Genomic DNA, 20488 nt, shown 5'->3' with positions numbered 1-20488 from the left:
GCAGCCGCCGCCGCCGCCGCCGCCGTGGCGGGATCCCGCGGCCTCCGGGTCTGGTCGGCCCCGCGGGGCTGCTGGCGCGGCCGGCCACCGGCCTCGGTCCCGGGCCCGCCGCTCGCCCCGCGCCCCGGCTGCCTCGCGCGGACGCCTACCTCGTGGGGCGCGCCCCCAGCGCCCCGCCGCCGCCCGCCCCTCGGCCGCTCCTGTGCCCGCGCCGCTTGGCTCCCCTCGCACGGCCTCAGCAAAATGCCTGTGCCCTGCCGCTGCCCCGAGCGCTGCGCAGCCCCGGTGTTCTTTGACGCGTCAGTTTGGGATGGCAGGAAAGTCCTGGAGCAAGTTGTGATGGGTTGTGCAACAGCGTGAAGGTACTTGGTGCCACTTAAAGATAACCGAGATGGTACGTTTCTGTTATGCACGTGTCACAACAATAAAAAAATAAATAAAAGCCAGCAGTATTTTGACAAGACTAAACAAAAAGTTAAAGATGAAAAAAAAAGGGGGGGGGGAATCCCTGCGTGGCTCAGCGGTGTAGCGTCCGCCTTCAGCCCAGGGCGCGATCCTGGAGCCCCGGGATCGAGTCCCACGTCGGGCTCCCTGCGTGGAGCCTGCTTCTCCCCCTGCCTGTGTCTCTGCCTCTCTCTCTCTGTGTCTCTCATGAATAAATAAATGAAATCTTAAAAGAAAAAAAAAAAAGTTAAAGGTGCGAAAGGAACCATCCGTTCACAGATCCTGCAGCCCTCCCTCCTGAAATCCATTTCCTCCTCTCAAAGTTCTTGGCCTCTGTCTTTTAGGGTTGCTGATAAAAATGCAGAACACCAAATTAACTTGAATTTCAGATAACAACAAAAATGAATATATAGATAGATATGACCCAAACTAAGCATGAGACATAGTTACGCTTAAAAAATTATTGTTTATTTGAAATTCAAAATTAAGTACGTGATATTTTTGTTGGCTAAATCTTACAAAATTACTCTCTTCTTAGAACTCTCTGAATGTTGTCCTCTTTCCCTGCTGCCCACCCCCTTTGCAGAGTTAGGTTAAATAGTCTTTTTTGACAAGAACATTCCAATTCTTGCTGGCTGCAGCATATGATCCCTATCGGTGAGGAAGAGATGGGTTTCCACCTGTATTGTAGACTGAATATTTGTGTCCCCCCCCCCCAAACTAATATATTGAAGCACTAACCCCCAGTTTGATGGTGTTTGGAGATGAGGCCTTTGGGAGGTAATTAAGGTTAGATGAGGTCATGAGGGTGGGACCATCATGGTGAGATTAGAGCCCTGAAAAGACAAGACACCAGAGAACTTGCTCTCTCCACCACATAAGGACACAGCAAGAAGATGGCCATCTGCAAGCCAGGGAGAGAGTTCTCGCCAGGAACCAAATCTGCTTGACACCTTGATTTTGGATTTCCAGCCTCTAGGAGGGTAAGAAATAAATGTATGCTGTTTCCACCACTCAGCCTATGGTATTTTGTTTTTGACGAATACAACCTGCAAACACATTTTCTCCTCACTCCACCTGAGCAATGACTGAACAGGTTTTTAAAGTTTTTTTTTTAAGGTATTCAAACCACATCAAAGCATGGGAAGTGTGCCATTAGGGAAGGAGAGCATACAGGCTTGGGGCTCTGCCACTCATTCTTTGTGCAACTTCGGGCAAGTCATTTATAAATCGGGCTTAAGACTGCTTGCCCTGCCCCCTTCTGAAAGCTGCAGAGGAAGAATATGTAAAGATTTGTGATCTGTAAAGATTATTCATATGCAAAAGGAAATTTGTATGTGCTCCAGAATGTTTGTCTATACATACATACACACACACACACACACACATACACCGCCACTGCCCTATATCAAAACTGGCTGTGTTTTCTCACAAAAGTGCTGCTAGATGGCACCCCCAACCCAGACCATCCAGTTCATTAAAGTTCTTTACCTAATCTACTGAGAGGCTCATCCCACACCTGATTTTAAAGATTTCCTAGGAGCTGGATTGCAAAGACATTTAACCTCAGCCACTGAAGCTGTGGTGGGAATCCTTGACCTCAGTCATCAGGGCAAAGAAAAGCTAAGTGTCATCCTATTGTGTGAACACTGAGGCCCTCCCTGCCCTTGCTGGCCTGTTGTGTGACTCCATTTATAGGAGATATCCAGGATAGGGAAACCAGAGGGACAGAATGCAGGTTGGTGGTTGGCAGGAGCTGGGGCGGGGGGAGGATTGAAAGTGGCTGCTGACAGGTGCAAAGTTTTATTTTGGGGGTGATGGAAACGTTTGGGAGTTACATAGAAGTGGTGATTGCGCAGCACTGTGAAGGTACTAAACACTACTGAATTTTTCCCTTGAAAATGGCCCATTTTATATGACTTTCTCCTCGTTTAAAAATAAATGATGGTAGGGTCTGGGAAGTGCTGTGTAAGCTCCAATTATTTTCCTAATGCATTTCCTGACTTCTCTGATGGAGGGCCCAGCCTGTGGTCTTTTGCTTTTGTAGCCTCCTCCGTGTGGAGTGTGTACTGGATGTGGGATGGAGTCAGAAAACTCGAGAGCTTGAAAATACCTCAGAGATCATAGAGCCAATGCTCCGCTGATGGATGAGAAGAGGGGCAATAAGGCCACAGGCTGCTGACCTTTTCTGTGTGGCTGAGGAGGACATGACCGCATCCCTGGTCCCCATCCTCTCAGCACACAGGGAATGCATGATTGCGAGTGTGATTGTGTTTCCATCTACGCAGTGGAGGGGAGCACAGGGCACTCAGGAGCTCGGAGCATTCAGGGGCGCTTTCAGTAGTGCCAAATAGAAACCTCGCTCCAAGGTTTAAGCGTTAGGAGTTTCTATTTCCACATTATAGGAGAACCAGATGGAGGCAGCACAGGGTTGGTATGATGGCTTCAGGGTTCCTTGAGGAACCTGGAATCTTCTTTCTACTCTGCCTTAGCACATGGCTGTCATTTTTATGGTTGTAAAGTGTGTGCTCTGTTCCCTGGGCATTGCAGCTGAGCTCTAGGTGGAAAGGCAGGAAGCACAAAGGAAAAGGCAGATATGAACCCAACCTATTCTTAAAAAAAGAAAAAAGAAAAGAAGAAAGCTTCCCTAAGGGGGCGCTTGGGTGGCTCAGTTAAGTGACTCTTTATTTCAGCTTGGATCGCACTCTCCGGGGGACTCATCTCCCACATGAGGCTCCATGCCTACTTAAGAAAAAAAAAAAAAAAAAAAAAATACTTCCTCAAGAATCTCTAGCCAGCAACTTCCTCTTACATTTTATTGGCCAGGACTGGATCACATGACTCTGTTAGTTTCCAGGGAGTTTTAACAAATGGGTATTTTTAACTGGGTATGTTACTGCCCTGAACAACATTGAGATTCTACTAGGAAGAAAGAGAGAATGAACAAAGGGTGGTCCACTGTGCTGTGTCTGCTAGAGATACCTCACCATGGGTCTAGGAGTTGGAAGGTTGCTCCGGGAAGGCTTTCTGGAGGATGTGATGCCAAAGACGAAGTTCAAAGGATAAGCAGGAATTACCCCCAGTGAAGCAGGGTGGAGTTACAGGCAATCCAGGGACATGAGGCTGCAGGAGGGTACTCATTTAGGTAATACGAGCTGCCGCATCAAATCAAAACTTATATAGTAGCTTAAGCATGCTGGAAGTTTATGTCTCACTAATGAATAGAACATTCAAATCCGTTGGGTGGTGCTCCTCCATGTTTTAACTCAGGGATATTGGTGTTTTCTACCTGTGGTTCTACCGTCTTTGCCATGGTGCTTTCAGGTTAGCCGTTCTCCATGGAAGGGGAAAGAGGTTTGAAGGAACAGGTCCAGAAGTGGCATACCTCACTTGTTCATACTCCATTGGCTAGAGCTTGTTGGAGTGGCCACATGTAACTGCAGGGGAGGCTAGGAAAGAGTCTACTCCCAGAAGAAAGAGCTAGTTGTTTTGTGCAGCAATGATCAGGAGGTGCCAAAATGCACACTTGGGAGTGGAATGGGAAAGAGGAGATGAGACCAAAAGCAGTTTGATGTTGCCAAAGTTCAAGACAGAAAGGAGAGGTGTAGGAGACTGAGAAATAGGTGGGAGCCAGACCACAATACTAGGTACTATTTTTGGAGCTCCTACTCTGTGCTGGGCAATGCACGTGGCACTTTATATCTATGATCTCAATTATGTTGGGTATCTAAGTCATGGAGAAGGGGTGGGGGATCGCCTATGTTTATGTGTCTCGTATAACAATCCCGTTTCCTGGCAAGGGTATAGAGCCTTATTGTATGCAAAAACAAAAGTACACGTACAAGACTGGGTACTTACAAGAATCTGGTGAGGAAAATATTCCCATCATTCTCATGTAGAGTTGGAGAAAAATGAAGTTTTGACAGGTTTAAGAACTTGTCCAAGGTCAGCAGGTGCGCCTCTTAATAAGCACCCTCATCCACTATATAATATTAGCTCTCAAAGAGGGTCTCATGTATCCTAGTAAGGAGTCTGGACTTGAGCCAGCATGTGTTGAAACCTTGGGATTATAGCCAGTGGGTTTGGAAGAAGCCATCCCTTTCTGATGCCAAAATTGGGCTCCCTCAGATTTGCTCATACTTACCTGGAATCAGTGGCAGCAGGACAAGGAAGGACTTCATGAAACCACAAATGCATTCTTTTTTTTTTTTTTTTTTTTCAGCACCAGGCTCTCCCAGGTGAGGAAGCCCAGAGAAGCAGCTCTCCTACCAACCAAGACTGTAGAGGAGGCCAGGACTAGGGGTGGTAGGAGAGCTATAAGGTCCTCAAGTGAGTCATTTTGGGCTCAGAGAGGAGCACTGAAGTTCTCCATTCCCTCCCTCTAAAAATGGAGGCCTTCCTTACCTGTGAAAAGAAAGAGGGGGAGGGGAAGCAGAGCCACAGGCAAGGCCAACTTAGCCATTAGGCACAGTATCACAATACTTTCAAAGGACCACAAAAAATATTTTAATTAAAATAAAAAGAGAAAAATGAACCATAGATCCAGGAAGATATTTTAATACATATTAATATATTCATCTGTATGCCATCATAGTCATAAAATCTAATTTTTAATATTTTTTTATGGCATAAGGTCCTCAGGAAGGCAAAAGTGCTCAGTCTATGAAAGTAATCATGAAAAAAAAAAAAAAGAAAGTAATCATGAGGCTGGTACGTGAAAGTGAAGTGATGGGGAGGAGAGGAGGGGCACACATGTCTGTTTCAAGGCACAGATTGAGGCTCCAGGACTCTGGGCTCTGTCTCCAGCTCTGAGACTTATGGCCATACTTAGGGTTGCAGGCTGCCAGTGTCCGTCTCACCAAACTCCATGTACCTAAGAAACCTGGAACCTGGCCCCGGGTGCCCCTGCCCTGCATGGATCTGCATTACAGGCGCGGTACCCCTCCCCTCGTGGTCCAGTGTCCACAGCTCTGAAATCCCACATGTATGGGAGCTGGGCACAGAGCAACAGGACTAATCCTTGAAATAGCTCAGGGAGGATTATCCCAGCTTCTCAGCGGGAGCACAGCGGGGCTCATTCCCGGGGAGGAGGAGGCCAGGGCAGGACGGCTGCCCAAAGTGGGAAGATTAGGAGAAGGTGAGGTGAATATCCAGCAGAGGTCTGGAGCAGGGCCTGGCAAGGAGGGGGTCCTGGGGGGCGAGACTAAATCTCAGAGGTGGGATTATGCAAATCAAGACAATTGCAGGTAGAGATCTGGAGCTTGAAAAAAATTCAGCCTGGGGAAAAGAATTTAAATTACAAAAATGTTAAAGTATCAAATGTGAACTAATCCCTGCTGACACAATGAACCATATGTGAAACGTCCTCTCTGTGCCCAACCCCACCCCGCCCCGACAAACCCCAGGCACACACCATCCCCCCAAAGCACTATGGTCCATGCCCAGGCCCCCTCTCTGTCCTCCTTCCCATCTCAGAGACCAAGCAAACACTGAAATCCTGTTTCCTCCAGTGGGTGACAAGAAAGCAAGATCTGGCTTTTCTGGGGCCCCATTCAATGAGGGGAGACCACCTCCTGAACCTGAAAGCCTGTGAATCTGCCTAATCAGTACGCAAATTGGTCTTCCGCTATGCTAATGTGTATGCATAGAAATGAGAATCCAAATAGAAGGACCAGGTGAAAAGTGGGCCAGGGGAGCCGGGGAAGGGTGTGCGTCAGGGGCGGCTCCTGGCGGTTGGAGATGGGGGTGCAGGGAGCAAGGGAGGCTGTTGTTTAAAGGCTGGGCGGACATCTGGGGACGGTAGGGGCTGGGTGTCTGGAGAAGGCAGAAGCTGAGTGGCGGATGCGGGCCCCCCTCCTATGTCCTGGGAGCCACTAGTCATTGGCGGGCACTGGGCGCTCCAACTGTGACTTGCGTGTGCCACTGAGGAACTGAACTGTTACTTAATTTTAACACATATCAAAATACAGTTTTAGAATTGATTCAGTTATTGGAAAGCTTTAAGTATGTGGGAGACAACTTGGGTGTGTGAATTTGCTTTTTCAACATAAATTTTGTGAAATCTAAACGCAGACCATGTATTTCCAATAAAAATTTAGCATCCACACTGAGATGTGCTGTAAGTGTAGAATACACAATAAACTTTTGGGACTTAAAATGAAAAAAGAATTTTTTCAAGTATCACTTATAATTTCTTATATGATTCCATGTTGAAGTCATAACACTTTGGATATACGGGTTAAATAAATATATTATTTCAATTAATTTTCCTTTTTCTTCCCCAATTAAAGTTTTTTTTTTTTTTACGATTTTATTTTCTAGAGACAGAGACAGAGACAGAGAAAGAGAATGCATGAGCACAGAGAGGGACACAGGGAGAAGCAAACTCCTCACTGAGCAGGGAGCCTGACTCGGGGCTCCAGCCCAGGGCCCCAGGATCATGTTCTGAGCTGAAGGCAGATGTTTAACTGACTGAACCACCCAGGTGCCCCACCCCCTGTTTTTTTTTTTTTTTTAAGATTTTATTTATGTATTCATAGACACAGAGAGAGAGAGGCAGAGACACAGGCAGAGGGAGAAGCAGGCTCCACGCAGGGAGCCCGATGAGGGACTGGATCCCGGGTCTCCAGGATCACACCTCGGGCCAAAGACAGACACACTTATCGGAAAAGGACGAACATTATATGGTCTCATTCATTTGGGGAATATAAAAATTAGTGAAAGGGAGTAAAGGCAAAGGAGAGAAAATGAGCGAAAACATCAGTGAGGGTGACAGAACATGAGAGACTCCTAACTCTGGAAAATGAACAAGGGGTAATGGAAGGGGAAGTGGGTGGGGGGTTGGGGTGACTGGGTGACGGGCACTGAGGGGGGCACTTGGCAGGATGAGCACTGGGTGTTATGCTATATGTTGGCAAATTGAACTCCAATAATAAAAAAAAAAAAAGACAGACACACTTAATCACTGAGCCACCCAGGCGTCCTTCCACCCCCCGTCTTTTAAAAGTAATCTTTAAGCCCAATGTGGTTGAACTCTAATCCCAGGATCAAGAGTTACATGCTGTACCAACTGAGCCAGCCAGGTACCCGAAAATTAATTTCACTTTTAAAAAACTTTAAAAAATATGGCCATTAGAAACTTAAAAATCATGTATGTTGCTCACATTATATTTCTCTTGAACAGCCCCTCTCCAGCTGTAAATAAAGCTGCTAAGGAGGAACCTAACTCTGGCTTTAGGTGGAAGAATTAGCAAGGCAGGCGGAAGGTTCTCTAGGACAGGGCCAAAAGTAGCCTGGCAGTAGGAGTGGGGTTAGGGGATGGGAGAATAGAGACAACTTGACCTGGCAGTGTCAAAAATGTGTTTCAGGGGCAGGCCATGTCTGTTAGTTTATATCCTGAGACTTAGGTATCCCCTAGATCTGCACCCCTCAGTGCCCCCATGGCCTCCTCCCCCGCCCCCATCCTTGTTCATGTGCTGGCAGAGTGTATCTCACCTGTGGTGGCATAACTGTCACCAGGCCATAAGCTTCTCCAGCACACGCATCATGTCTTCTTCCTCCTTGTATTCACAGTATTAACATCATGCCATAGTGACAAAAGACACTTAGCAAACATTCTGTTGACAGATGGAATGGCAGTCCGATTGCTCTTCACTTCAGTGGACTAACCAGTGTGTGCTGGGCTTAAGAGACCTTAAGGAAGGGGTCCTTGTCAAGTAAGCGGTAGAAAATTTAGCCACATTGGGTCTTACAGGCCCTGAGAGAAGGAGGGAGAGGGGCTGGCACTGGGGGAGGACTGTCCTCGTCCCCTGGGGAAGTTCCAGGGACCCCTAGGAAGTAGAAGGGGACTGTGTTGGTGTCAATCTAATAGCAGAACCCCCCCCCCCATCTTTCATCTGGATTTTTTTTTCAGTAGCTTCCTAACTGGTCTCCTGTTTCCACTCTAGACACCTCAGTCTATTCTCAACATGGCAACCAGAGGTGTCCTTTGAAAACATGTCAGATCATGTGATTCCTCAGCTTAAAACCCTCATGTCAGAGTAAAGCCCTAGTCCCTTAAATTGCCTACGTGACAACAGACTCTAAGGTGACCCCCATGATCCCCAATGCCTTGTGTTCATATCCTGCTTAACTCCTGCTCCTTGAGCACGGACAGAACCTGTGACTCACTTCTAACCAAGAAAATACAGCAAAGGTGACAGGACAGATGTGACTACATGTAATCACTACATATGATTATATTATATAAAAATGCAAAGTTGTGGGCGCCTGGGACGTTCAGGCAGTTGAGTGTCTGCCTTTGGCTCAGATCATGATCCTGGGGTCCTGGGATCGAGCCCTGAGTCAGGCTCCTTGCTCAGCAGGGAGTCTGCTTCTCCCTCTCCCTCTGTCCTTACCTCCCTCATGCTCTCTCTCTCTCTCTCTCAAATAAATAAAATCTTTTTAAAAATTGTAATAACATGTTGCCAAGGGCAAGCCCTTACTGCCTTTGAAGAAGCAGACTGCTGTGTTGCAAGCTACCATGTGGACAGGGCCATGAAGCAAAGAGCTGAGGCCATCCACCCAGTAGCCTGCAAGGAACTGAAAGCTTCCACGTGAGCTTAGAAGCAGATTCTTCCCCAGTCAGGCCCCAGATGAGAACCCAGCCCTGGACAACAGTTTTTGTTTTTAATTAATATATAATTCACATACCATAAGATTTGCCCCCCCTTTAAAATGTTTGCCCTTTTTACATATATATATATATATATATATATATATATATATATATATATATATATAAAGATTTTATTTATTTGTTCATGGGAGACACAGAGAAAGAAAGAGAGAGGCAGAGACACAGGCAGAGGGAGAAGCAGGCTCCCTGCGGGGACTCCAATGCAGGACTCCATCCCATGACCCTGGGATCATGCCCTGAGCCGAAGGCAGATGCTCAACCATTGAGCCGCCCAGTTGCCCCAACTTTTGCCATTTTTAAAAATATTACCCAGTGGTTTTTAGTATATTCATGAAGTTGAGCTACCTTCATCATGATCTTTTAAAAAAAAAGTTTTTATTTATTTATTCGTGAGAGACACAGAGAGAGAGAGAGGCAGAGACACAGGCAGAGGGAGAAGCAGGCTCCCTGCAGGGAGCCCGACATGGGACTTGATCCCGGGACTCTATCTAATTCCAAAATATTCTCATCACACTAGAAAGAAATTCCATACCGATTAGAGGTCATGACCTCCCCTCCCCCAGCCACTGGAGACCACTAATTTCCTTCCTGTCTCTGGAGAAATCTTTACCGCAGCCTTACCAAGGCTCCAGTTCCCTCATGCCTGGACTCCTGCCCTCCAGAAACTGTGAAATAATAAATGTGTGGTGTTTTAAGCCTCTGAGTTTGGGGTAAAGCTATTGCACAGCAATAAATACCTAATATGGATTTTGGTGCTGGAAATGGGGCTTTTCTGTTAAGAAATACTCAAGGGATGCTTTGGAATGATGTGGTGGGTAGAGCTGGGGGAGTTTTGAGGAGGTAACAGGGAAAGCCTGGATGGCCTGGACTGGACTGTTAGCAGCGGGATGGACTTGGGGAGGGCTTGCAAGCAAAGATTGAAAGAAAGTGAGTGTTTTATTAATAGCACTGGAGGAAGGGGTCCTTGTCAAGTAAGCGGTAGAAAATTTAGCCACATTGGGTCTTACAGTGATGTGGAAAGTAGAACATGTAAGTGATATGTTGGCTAATATAGTTGAGATTAACAAGCAAAGCACCGAGGTGCTGGTGGGTTGCTTCTTGCTGCTTCCAGCCAAATGTGAGAGGAGAGAGAGAAGCTAAGGGGGGGAAATGGTTTAAAAACTGTCCAACAGGAATGAAGACTTGATAATTTTGAAAATTCTCAGCCTCACTGCCGAGCAAAAGATGCTAAAATTAAGAAATGGCCTCCAAGCACATGGAAGAGAGGTAAACCCCGGTTTAGAAAAAAAGCAGAAAGTGTGACAATATAATCTTTTGTTAAAACATCATGAAGATCAAAGGATCAGGGTATGTATTGAGTCACACAAAGGACTGTTTCAAGAGATTAAGGCCCAGGGCGTGATCCTGGAGATCCAGGATCGAGTCCCACATCGGGCTCCATGCATGGAGCTTGCTTCTCCCTCTGCCTGTGTCTCTGGCTCTCTGCCTTTCTCTCTCTCTCTCATGAATAAATAAATAAAATCTTTAAAACAAAAAACAAACAAAAAAACACATGCTATCTTTCATGGATAAGGAAGGATGACTCAGAGGGCAGAAGCCCAGAAAGCAGAGCCAAGAGACATGGAAGAATCCTCAAGTCTTAAAACCTAATCAGGGAGCACCCAACACTCACCCAGCTGCATTTCAGAATTGCTGTGGACCAGTGATTCCTCTGTACCTCCCATGTTACCCTTTTTTACAGGAATGTCCATTGTTGTTATCCTACTGTTGTATGTTATGTCTATGGAGACAGATTACTTGTATCTTTATTTTTATAAATCAAGTAAGAGGAACACCTAAAGGAACCTCCTCTATATCTAAACCTGATTTAGATGACTCTCGGGACTTTGATCTTCGGAGGCTGGTGGCAAATTTATTTTACAAGTGCAATGGACATGAGTCACTAGGGGAGAGAGGGCAAAGCAGACAGACTCTGAGGTGAACCTGAGGATCCCCCACTTCTTTGTATTCACACCAATGCATAATCCCCTCCCCTTGAGTATGGGCAGGTCCAATGCCTTGCTTTCTAATCAATAAAGTTCAGTAAAGGTGACAGTTTATTTGTGACTATGCATCCATGATTATATTATGTAAGATTCCAACACCTGTCTTGCCAGGGCACTGTCTTGCCCGCTGGCTTTGAAGAAGCAGAATGTTGTGAGCTGCCATATGGAGAGGACCATGCAGTAAGGAGCTAAGAGATGCCTCCAGTTGACATCCAGTTGACTGAGGGCTTCCATCCAGCAGCCTGCAAGCAACTGAATGCTGCTGCCACATGAGCTTAGAAGCAGATCCTCCCCCCGCCCCGCCCCACCCCGAACTTTAGATAAGAACACAGCGCTAGCTAAACTTTGACTGTGGCCTCACACGGAATCCAGTGAAGCTATGCCCAGACTTCCAGCCTGTGAGATAACTACGTGCTACCTGAGGCTGCTAAGTTTGTAGTAATTCGCGACCCAACAAGAGATCAGATACAGCTGATAGGCCTTTCCCAACTCCCACACCTGCTTGTCTCCTGCCACCCTGCCCCTGGTTCTTCGTACTATAGCCATACGGCCCCTTGTTGGTCTTCGAAACCACCAAGGAAGCATCTGTATCCTGGTCATGGCACTTGCTGTTCCTTTTTCCTTCAGTGCTCTTCCTGCACATAAGTGCATGACTCACTCTTTGCTTCCTTTGGATTATTGCCTAAATCTTGCCGTTGCAGTGAGGTCTTCCTTTGTCATCTCTTTAAATTGCAATGCATCTCCAACACTCCCTACCTCTCTTTCTTCCTTATTTTTCTTTTTCAAGATTTTATTTATTTATTTATTTATTTATTTATTTATTTATTTATTTATATTTAAAGATTTTATTTATTTACTCATGAGAGACATGGGGGAGGGGTGGGCAGAGACAGAAGCAGGTTCCATGCAGGGAGCCCGACATGGGACTTGATCCTGGGACTCCAGGATCATGCCCTGGGCCAAAGGCAGGCGCTTACCCACTGAACCATCCAGGGATCCCCCAGATTTTATTTATTTATTCATGAGAGACACAGAGAGAGACACAGAGACACAGGCAGAGGGAGAAGCAGGCTCCTTGAGGGGAGTCCAATGTGGGACTCAATCCCGGGACTGCAGGACCATGCCCTGAACCAAAGGCAGATGCTCAACCGTTGAGCCACCCAGAAGCCCCTCTTCTTTATTTTTCTCCAATGTTTATATCATCATTCTTGCTTGTTTTAGTTTTTACTGTTGCACTCCCAGATCATGGGATGTGTTCATTAAATACCAGCAGAGAAAATAAATGAACCATGGGGATTCATGAATGTTGGGGTTGATTAGGATAATGAAGAGCCTGTAATGCTGGAGGACATTTTCTGGCTGGTAGATTTCTGTTGAGTCTAACTTCAAAGATACTTTTCCTGGACATACTCCTTATTATAGAAAATCTGATCCTACAATTTGGAATCAGTAGTGGGTCTATCCCTATGTTCTATAAAATAGCAATGACTATATACATTGAATTAAAGGAAGCATGTAAAGGGATGACACCTAGTGTTAATCACTATGTGGTCAGCAGTGCTGGATCTCCTTCTCATTTGATCCATTGGACACCTGAGAATATCCACATCCAGAGAAGTCAGTAAAGTTGACCAAGGTCACTCATTTATTTCATTCTGGATCTAGGAATCAGAAAGGAGGTCTCCTGACTCATAGTCCACAGTTGGAGAAGTGACTACCAGGAAAGCTTCTCTAGGAGCAGTCTGGGGAGCAGGAAAGCTCCTCAGAGTGGGAGGCAGCAGCCATGGGTTCAAATCCAGCTCTGCCACCAAAGTACCACATATCCTAAGCAAGCTATGTCCACCTGGAGGAGAAGCTGGTGTTACCCACTGAGCTGAAGACGGGTCACTTTCTGACCAGATGGAGAAGATGAGGGAGCTGCCATCTGCCAGATGCTAGAGGCCCCTGGTGGACACACAGAAGGACAAGAAGCCCTGACCCACGGAGGAGCAGAGTGTTGTGGGAGCTGGCCCCAGAGCCAGCTAGGCAACCACAGGGGGCAACCACAGGGGGAAACCACAGGGGCCTCTTGTACACTTCCTGTGCACTTCCTTCTCTCCCCTTCCTTCCTCCTCTGTTCTCTGTCCCTCCTTCCCTCTTGTTTCCTCTTCTCTTTATCTCCATCTGCCTGGCTTGTCTCTGCCTCCCTCCTGCCCCTTCCGGCCCACCCTGGCCTGTCTTCCTGACTTTCTCAGCCTCCTCTAAGCCCAATCTCTTGGGGGCAGCACTCCCCTCCCTCCCCACACCCCAGAGCTGGTTGTGGTGTACCAGGGAATGCTTGGCTCAGACTTCTCTCCGGCAGCAAGGTCAGTGACTGAGGCATCTGCCCTGAGGCCCACACTCCAGAGACTAGGTACAGCCAGAAGTGAGGATTGCAGTGAGGAAACGCCGACCCACCTGTTCTGTTCTGCTGCTCCTCTCCTAACCAAGCTGTATGACTTCAGGAAAGTCACCTAACTTCTCTGAGCCCCACTTTTGTTATGTGCAAAATGGAAATAATAATACCCACTTCATTGGGTTTTTGAGGATTCAGCTCGAACGAATAAGCATTTCCCTAGCAATTTTGATGTCCCAGGCACTGTGTTAGTTGGAGAGGAAAGGAGGATGGATTATATATGTGCTCAAAACTCAAGGCAACTGGGAGAAACTGACATTTGTCTTAACCTTTATTCTAGCAGAATGAAGAATGCTAAAGAGAGGTGTAGGAAAAAGTGCAATAGGAACAAAGAGGGATATGTGTTGAGCTTTGATTGGGGACAAGGTTGAGATTTTTGGGGGTTGTGTTGTCAAACAGAATCGCAACAGACAAGAGGGCGAGGGAAAGACAAATATGGAGGAAGGAAGTTGAGTCAAGCTTTGTAAGCATGAAGAGGGATGGTGTTTGGAGGAATGTCTTGGTTTGGATGGGATGTAGAATGTGGGGACACATACATATAGTGAGAGACAAGAAAGGCAATTGTAGCAAGACTTTTGAGGCTTTTATTTATTTATTTATTATTTATTTATTTATTTATTTATTTATTCTTTTGAGGCTTTTAAACCTTTTTGATTGTGATCCACTGCAAGAACTCTTTGTTGTATGTATACTCTGGTCAGTATACACACACATATGTATAGATGGACCTGACTGAATCAGACACTTTAAGAGATAGAATTTAACCTTAGCACATGTGATACACTCTACTTCCTTTTCTACTTGATTTCATATTTTTAAATGACCCATTACATTGATTTCATGGTCTATTACTGCTTGCATTTTGCAAAGTGCTGCCTAGGCAATGGGAAACCATTGAAGATCTTTTGAAGAAGGTAATGGCAGGGCTTTCTTTTGTGGAAGTGTGGGGAGTAGTGGGAAGGGGTGGAATGAGAGAAAGAGTGAGCCATCACTCAGCTATGGTCACTGTCCAGGAGAGAGCTCATTCATCACCAGAGCTAAGATTGGTCAATGAGCCCCAGGAAGAGCTTTGAAGGTAGTTGTCCTCAGCAAATGCTTCTGGAGGTGGAAAAGTGGAAAGTGCTGTCTGTGGCAATGTTGAGATCTCTGGAGGATCAGGGCAGGGGATGGTTTCTCCCCTGGGGAAGATCTCATGGTGGCTCCCTGGGTGTCTGGTGGGCCCAAGATAGAACCCTCTACCCTGGCCTGTCATCTTGCTAGGGCTTCCATTGGGTACAGTGAGGATTGGTGGAGAGAACATGGCAAAAGGCCATCTTCACAGTGATGCCCATACCCTCCATTCTAAGTATACACTCTTCTCTGCAAAGCACATGGTTTTCAGGCTCAGGCTCAGCCCTCAGGCTGCTGCCTGTCTTCCTCAAAGAATAGGAGTTTGGGTCTTAACTCTCTGTGCTGTCATTATGCTTAGCCCCAGGCCCTGGCCCCTGGATGGGGCAGACTGAAAAGAAGGTATACCTTAATACCAGATGGTTCTGGCTTCCAGCCTCAGTTTTACTACTTAGTAGCTGTGTAATCTTGGGAAAGTCACTTCACTTCTCTGAGCCCTGTTTTCCTTTCCTTTTTTTTTTTTTTTTTTTTTTTTTAAGATTTTATTTATTTATTCACGAGAAACACAGAGAGAGAGGGAGAGGGTGGCAGAGAGTAGAAGCAGGCTCCATGCAGGGAGCCCGACGTGGGACTCGATCCCAGGTCTCCAGGATCAGGCCCTGGGCTGAAGGCGGCGCTGAACCGCTGAGCCACCCGGGCTGCCCCTGAGCCCTGTTTTCCTCACATGTCAGATGGGGATAACTGCACCTCTTACCCATTGATAAGATTAGCAGCCTCTGGTTCTCCTCTCTTCTCTCTCTATCCTCTTCACTTAGTGAATCTTATCAATATTTCATGGCTTCAATGTAAAAAAATGTTTACCAAAGGGCAGTCCTGGTGGCTTAGCGGTTTAGCACCACCTTCGGCCCAGGGCATGATCCTGGAGACCCGGGATCGAGTCCCACGTCGGGCTCCCTGCATGGAGCCTGCTTCTCCCTCTGCCTGTGTCTCTGCCTCTCTCTCTCTGTCTCTCTCTCTGTGTGCCTCTAATAAATAAATAACAAAATTTAAAAATGTTTATTAAGGTAAAATTCATATAAAACTCTCCCATTTGGGGGGTACAGTTCTGAGTTTTGAAACATGTATGTGATCAATAACCACTACCACAATTAAGATATAGAATAGTTTCAACTGCTCTGAAATCTGTGCCTTCCCACCCCTTTGAAGTCAATCCACCCCCTCTCTGCTCCCCACATCACTGATCTAATGTCCATCACTGAAGATTAGTTTTGTCTGTTCTAGAATGTCACATAGGCTGATTTATATATATGTATTTTGTTATATCTGACTTCCTTGATGAAGCATAATAATTTTGAGATTCATCCATATTTGTTACATGGACCTATAGTTTCCTTTTGTTAAAAAGCAGTATTTCATTGTATGGATATAGCACCACTTGTTCATCCACTCACAACTGATGTATATTTGAGTTATTTCATTTTGGGTTCTTATGAATAAAACTGCCATGAACATCATTTTTCAAGTCTTTGTGAGGACAAATGTTTTATTTCTCTTGGGTAAATAGCAAGGAGTGCAATTGCTGGGTTGTACGGTAAGTATATGTTTAACTTTTAAAGAAACAGCCTTGCTGTTTTTCAGAATAGTTGTACAATTTTACATGTCTGCCGATAATATACCAGAGTTCTGGTCATTCTACATCCTGGCCTACATTTTGTTTTGTTGGTCTCTTAAAATTTTAGCCCTTCCAGTGAAATGATATCTCACTGTGGTGTTCAATTTGCATTTCTTTAATGGCAGATGATATTGAGCACGTTTTATGTACTTCTTGGCTGTCTGGATAACCTGTTTTGTGAAGTGCCTGTTCTAGACTTTTACATGGCTACAAATTTTATTAGCCAGTTTGCTTCTATGCAAACTCACTTCTGGGCTCTGGATAAATATGCCAATGGCATTTTTGATGCTTTTGCTTAGATATATCAAAGGGACCTCTACTGAAGAAAGGTCAACTCATAACCTTCTCCCTCACTCTTCCTCCACTCTCCAAACTTGGCCTCCACCCCTGGAACATGTTTTAGAAATGGCCTTGCTATCCACATAATGGACAGACTAGAAGCTTATGGGTCATTCCTGATATCTTTTCTCCTTTATTCTCCCCACCCCATCAGCTCCATCTCTTTTTTTCCTGCCTATCCCTTAACCCATTCTATCTCTCCAACCCCACCACAGCCTACACCACCATCTCTCACCTGGGTTACTGCAATAGCCTCCTTTCTAAGGACTCTTCCTCCTTTCAGGATGTTCTAACATGTAACAACGAGTGTCAGACCTTTTTAAAATACAGATTTGATCACATCACATTACTTTCATGTTTAGATTGCTAAGGCTTCCCATAATTTTAAGGATAAAGATAAATTTTTAATATAATTTTTAAGTTTTCTTTTAGCTACTATGCCAGGTTTTCTCCTGTCTCGGGGCCTTTGCACATGCTCTTCCCTCTGTCTGGAACACTCTTTACCTTTTCTTCACCTCACTAACACATGCTTATTCTTCACAACTCAGTTCAAACATCACTGCCTCAGAGAAGTCCCCCCTGATTCTGAGGCTAGATTAGATCGTACTACAATATGCTCTCTGGGAACTCTATAATTTTCTTACTTAGCACTTATCACCTTATACTTATACATGGTATTTTTATTTGCTACTTAATGTTATTTTAAGTTTAAAAATTATTTAAGTCATTATCAGAATATTACCATTTATCTTTATATGATGCAAATTTTAAACGGAAATATGAACATTTAACTTATAGGTGAAATCACCAAAATTACACAATTAACATTTCATACCTTGTACATGTTTATGTATTTTGTTCTTACAGTACAGTGGAAATACTGCACAAAACAAACTCAAATGTTTTTATTCCACTTCTTGACACACACACATTCTACCCACACACTGTACCTTTGGGTTACTGATGAATAAGGCAGCACTGAAAGGAAAAAGAACTGTAGGTCATTCTGTTTCTTACTCTCCTTCTGTGTCAGTTTTCAGCCTAAGTATTAGTTTTTGGTTTGGTTTTGTTTTCTTAAAGAATTGAATATTTTTGAAGATTTTAATTATTTATTTATTTGTTTATTTCAGAGAGAGAAGGAGAGTGAGAGAGCATGCAAGCATGAGCAGGGGGAGCGGCAGCGGGAGAAGCAGGCTCCCTGCTTAGGGATCCCAATGCGGGGCTCAATTCCAGGACCCTGAGCTGAAGGCAGATGTTTAATCGACTGAGCCACCCAGGTGCCTCTAGTATTGGTTAATATAGAGATGTAACAATAGATGTAAAGGATAGGATAGGCTCCGTTGGTCATTTGTGTGTCCTCAAATGTCATTGCCTTTTTTTTGTGTACAGTGTATGTTCTGGTTTGAATGGAAAGTCTCAGGTCTTTGGGTGTCCCTACTCATCAGTCATGACCTAACACCCTTTCCTTGTGCTCCCTCCATAGCATGGGTCCACCAGAATTCTGTGCTCCTAAGTCATTGGAAAGGCTGCATGGGAATAGGTGCCAAGGAATGGCAGGTACTCATATGCCATATATCTCCTCTGTCTGGGTGTATGCTCCCTTGTCCCACTAGACTTTAGTTAGAAAATACACATTTCAAGTTAAAACTATTAAGGATTTTTTGGGCAGCCCGGATGGCTCAGCGGTTTAGCGCTGACTTCAGCCCAGGGTGTGATCTTGGAGACCCGGGATCGAGTCCCACATCAGGCTCCCTGCATGGAGCCTGTTTCTCCCTCTGGCTGTCTCTGCCTCTCTCTCTCTCTCTCTCTTTCTCTCTCTCTCTCTGTCTCATGAATAATAAATAAATAAAATCTTTTAAAAAACTATTAATGATTTCAAGATGGTGATAGCAAAGCATTAAACCAAGTGCAAGGCTCTTCTATGCACAGGACCCTGTGTGGCTGCGCAGGTCACACACTCATGAAGGTGATCCGTCCAAACATTAATAGTGCTCAATAAATACGCATTACATGAGTGAATGGAAGGTTGTCACTTGATATCAGACATAGCTCATCTGGTTTTGATAAAAGCTAAAAACCTCCCTCTTCTATCACCTTAGAGATGCAACATAAACTTCAGATGGGCACTACTGCCTGGAATTCCCCGTTTTCGGGAGAGACACATCCTCTAATATTTCAAGTGGAATAAGAGAGAAGGGAGTGAGGGGGCAGAGAAAGCCTGACTAGTCTTGCCTGTCAATTAATCACTGCACTTTGCACATACAGCATGTAATATCTTGTAGCCTGCACTCTTAAGACATGGCCGAAGTGTGAATTAAGCTTCACAGCTCACTGCCTTCATCCACCTCCTCCCCGCCTTTCAGCCTCCACCCGGGCTTCAAGAGAGAGCAAAAGGTGCTACTTCATTAGCACCCATCCAGGGACCCATCCTGGAGCGGGTGGGGAGGAGAAGAGCTCAGCCAAGGTCAGACCCACAGGCTGCTGGGGGATATCTGCTAGCCTTGGGCAAGTCACTACTTTTTAGGGGGGAGTGGGAGGAGCAGAGGGAGAGAGAGAATCTTAAGCGGATCCCATGCCCAGAGAAGAGACTAATGTGGGACTCGATCTCACAAGTCTCACATGTCATGAGATCATGATCTGAGCCCAATTCAAGAATCAGACGCTTAACCGACTGAGCCACCCAGGCACACTGCAAGTCATTATTTCTTTGTGCCCCTGTTCCCTTTCCTATAAAATGAAGCTAATGAAAATACTCCATAGGCATTTTGTGATGACTAAATGAGATTGTGTATCTGTGAAATACTTTATACATAATAATAAAGATGATTTTTCCTGGACACAGGCTCTGTGCCAGACATTGTTCTAAGTGCTTTACATCCTTTATCTCATTTAATCACAAACACAAGTACAAGGTCATTGCTGATCAACACTCGCCCCTAGTATTCTCTCCATGCTAGATGTCCTAATATGTGGTACTAAGGAAAAAGGGTGAGGGTTGAATAGGAGACTTGGGTTCCAGGCCTGGTTCTGCCTTGATTGGCTGTGTAACATCAAGAAGGCTACTCATCCTCTCTGAGCCTCATTTGCCACATCTGAAAAACATACATTTCTTGCTTACCACTCACTGAGAATCAAATAAAATGAATACATGTGATTGCACATCACATGTATTATTTATTCACCCTTAAAATAACCTATGATGTGGATTCGGTTATTATCTCCACTTTATAGTTGAGGAAATCTAGACCCAGAGATATTTAAAAGCATGAAGAGAAATACAAATGCTGGCTAGGATTATCACCACTATTATCATACAATAATTAAGCAAAGGAGAGGCCATATTTGCTTTACATATAGGCTGATAGCCTCGTATATTTCCAGTTCTGGCAACAGAATACATAAGAAGTATGTGTGAGAACTTCTCGTTGTCTGTGGGGCTTAGCTGCTGTTCGGCCCAGAGGCAGAGAGCTGGATGAAATGATCCTGAATGCCCTGTCCAGTTGTTTAGAATCCATCAAATCTTCTGGACAAGAGAAATACTGCTACTTTCCCCCCCTACCCCCACCTGCCTTCTGGGGAACTGTCCACTCAGTGAGGTGTGGAATCTGTGGGCTTCTGTGCTGACAGGGGAGAATTTCTCACCAGGGTGGTGTAGCTCATGGGCAGCGGTACTGAATCCATACCCTGGACCAGAAAAGCCAAATGTCTTGTTATTCCTACAGCTAGTCATTGGTCATGAAAGGCCTCAGTAATATCATTTCTGCTTCCAT

At 45.3% G+C, this 20488-nt stretch overlaps 1 long non-coding RNA gene across 1 annotated transcript; it reads left to right on the top strand.

The window, feature by feature from the left end:
* The first annotated feature begins 150 nt into the window (after nucleotides 1-150).
* On the top strand, nucleotides 151-1461 carry LOC111092838. The gene is made up of 2 exons (XR_005379730.1): nucleotides 151-394; nucleotides 1327-1461. It is a non-coding gene; the product is annotated as an uncharacterized LOC111092838 (long non-coding RNA).
* The last annotated feature ends 19027 nt before the right edge of the window (nucleotides 1462-20488 follow it).

This window comes from Canis lupus, chromosome 27 (assembly GCF_011100685.1).
Source record: "Canis lupus familiaris isolate Mischka breed German Shepherd chromosome 27, alternate assembly UU_Cfam_GSD_1.0, whole genome shotgun sequence".
Lineage (NCBI taxonomy): Eukaryota > Metazoa > Chordata > Mammalia > Carnivora > Canidae > Canis > Canis lupus.
The sequence above is the reverse complement of the archived record's forward strand: the minus strand, read 5'-3'. Positions and strand labels throughout refer to the sequence as shown.